The 2,289-nt window shown below is 39.2% G+C and overlaps 1 protein-coding gene across 2 annotated transcripts in view; it reads right to left on the bottom strand.

Moving 5' to 3' along the window:
• LOC102194644 (TANK-binding kinase 1-binding protein 1-like) overlaps nt 1-2,289 on the bottom strand; it is a 30,223-nt gene that overhangs the window by 22,942 nt on the left and 4,992 nt on the right. The window lies entirely within an intron of this gene.

Here is a 2,289-nt window from a genome sequence, read left to right as displayed (position 1 = left end):
ATAGCCTGTGGCCGAAGGGGGAGTGAAGGAGGAGTGGTCCCGCTCCTGAAATTCAGATGATATCTCCACTAAAGAGTCTGTCTCTGTTTTCTGATGTGCTGGTGTCATGCGTTGCTGTGTAGCAGGCAGGTTGAGACCCAATATGCAGAACTCAGAGACAGAACTAAACTCAAAACAACTTTACAAAAAAGTAGACGGGGCAAAATTACAAGAAACTCAGGATACTAATTTCCCCATTAGTATGCGAAACACACAGGGAACACAGTGATGGGAGGTACTGTGCCGAGGCTTCAGAGCACATGTAAAGACATATAAAGAATAAAACAAGATGCATAAACACAGACAGGGACGAAGACAAAAGAACGTGACATAGACAAAAGATAAATAAACATGAAGACAAGACTGACTAAGCACGGAAGATCTAAGAGAAAGGCAGACTTGACAAAGGGAACACAGGAGGACAGAAAAAACAACCCTGAAGAAAATCTAAAAATGATAACTATAAATACCAAATATGAACAAAAACACAACCTAAGTAAAACTCCCCTCCATACAACTCAAAACTGAACACTTCAACAAACCAAGTCAAACAGAGAATATCACACACACACAGCTGGATAAGCAATTCCAATCCAGGAGGTCCTATCTCACAACTTACAGAACTCAAAGAATCTTTGCTAACATCTTGTTGTCAGATACTACAGTCTAGCATAGTCCATGACTCCCCATGTTTCTTTTGGCAGTAAAAGGGGGACCAACAGAATATAAGGCAAGTGGCCATAATGTTATGCCGTCTGTGTCGTTATATTCCTCTGTTATTGGTTGGCTTGTACAGGTTTCAGTAGCATTTAAAGTAGGAGAACTAGTAAAACTGTCTGTATTGTACTCTGTATTTTTAATCCCTATACAGATTGAATGTCATATGTGGCTGTGTGACAGGCAAGGCAGAACCCAAACACAGGACTCGAACACAAGGGAATTAGTTTTAAGGTGGCAGCTATGATGGCCAAATTAAGCTTTCTGAAACATTGAAGCTTGTATTCAAAAAGGTTTCATTACTCGAAGCTGTTCAACAGTCCTCTTTTGTGCCATCTTGTGGCCAAAAGTATGAAGAGCAGCTTGAATAAACAGCTTGAAATGAACTGCTTCCTACAGAGCTGAGTTGACAGTTTCTGTTTAATATCATGTGACTGAGGTGCTTTGAACATGTTTTTATGTATGTATGAATGTATGTATGTATTTATGGGGGGGCGGGGGGGAGTGAAAAAGAATGATTATTTGATTAATAAATACTTTTGATAAATAAACTTTTTCTTATAAACGTGCTGTGTTATGGTCTCCTTTTGTTTGACTTCTTGACATTTGAAAGCAAAACATTCTTTATAATAATATACAACACGCTCTTATAATAGGTTGGGAGTATGCTTGTGCTGTAAGGTCCCCATTTCCACATGGTTATGTAATTAACCAATGCACAGCTACACTTGTATATAATATATTATAACTTATATGTATAATGTATTTTAGGTACTTTTTTACCTTGGGGTAGAATTTTTTAAAAACTAGTAAAATAAAAACAACACATAAGACTGTTCTATTTATTTTTTCTTTAGGAATAGGCAGAATGTCCTCTCTTTCTCGCTGGCTCCATGTCTCTCAATACGTCACACACTTCGCTCTCTCACACAAAATCACAACAACACAGCACAAATCCTGCCAATGATTCCCTTCATTATAAACCATGGAAACAGGTATTGAAGCAGAGACGTACCAAATGAAGCTTCACACATCACTGATCATGTGACTCAGGTTAGCCGAACCAAGCCTCGACACTGCTTCAGAAGCAGTGTGTTGTTTTTGGTTTTCTGCACCGGAGCCTCCGCTTCAAACGGAACATCACTAAAAAACTCTAACGAGGGAGAAATTAGGAACTGGGAACTAGAAAACATGGAAAGTATAGGGTACAGGGAATCACACAGCAAACAGCGATGACGCAACAACAAGCAGGGGGAAACTAAAATACACACAGGATAATTAAACGATGAACTAACAGGACAGGGAAAGCAAAATTGAACACACAGTACACAGAGACTGTCAAAATAAAACAGGAATTAACGTCAGCTGATTCAGTCCCAACTGACCTATTTTAAAAAATGTGTCTCATTACCAAGAAACATCTCATGATGGGTAAAAACCAATGAGCTCTTTCAAGACCATTGAAACAGTGGCGTGTCTAGAAAATTTTTGTTGGGGGGGCCAGGTAGGGGCACAGATTTGGAGAAGGGTGGC

Source organism: Pundamilia nyererei, unplaced genomic scaffold, assembly GCF_000239375.1.
Source record: "Pundamilia nyererei isolate P.nyererei 1_Seehausen unplaced genomic scaffold, PunNye1.0 scaffold00081, whole genome shotgun sequence".
Lineage (NCBI taxonomy): Eukaryota > Metazoa > Chordata > Actinopteri > Cichliformes > Cichlidae > Pundamilia > Pundamilia nyererei.
The sequence above is the reverse complement of the archived record's forward strand: the minus strand, read 5'-3'. Positions and strand labels throughout refer to the sequence as shown.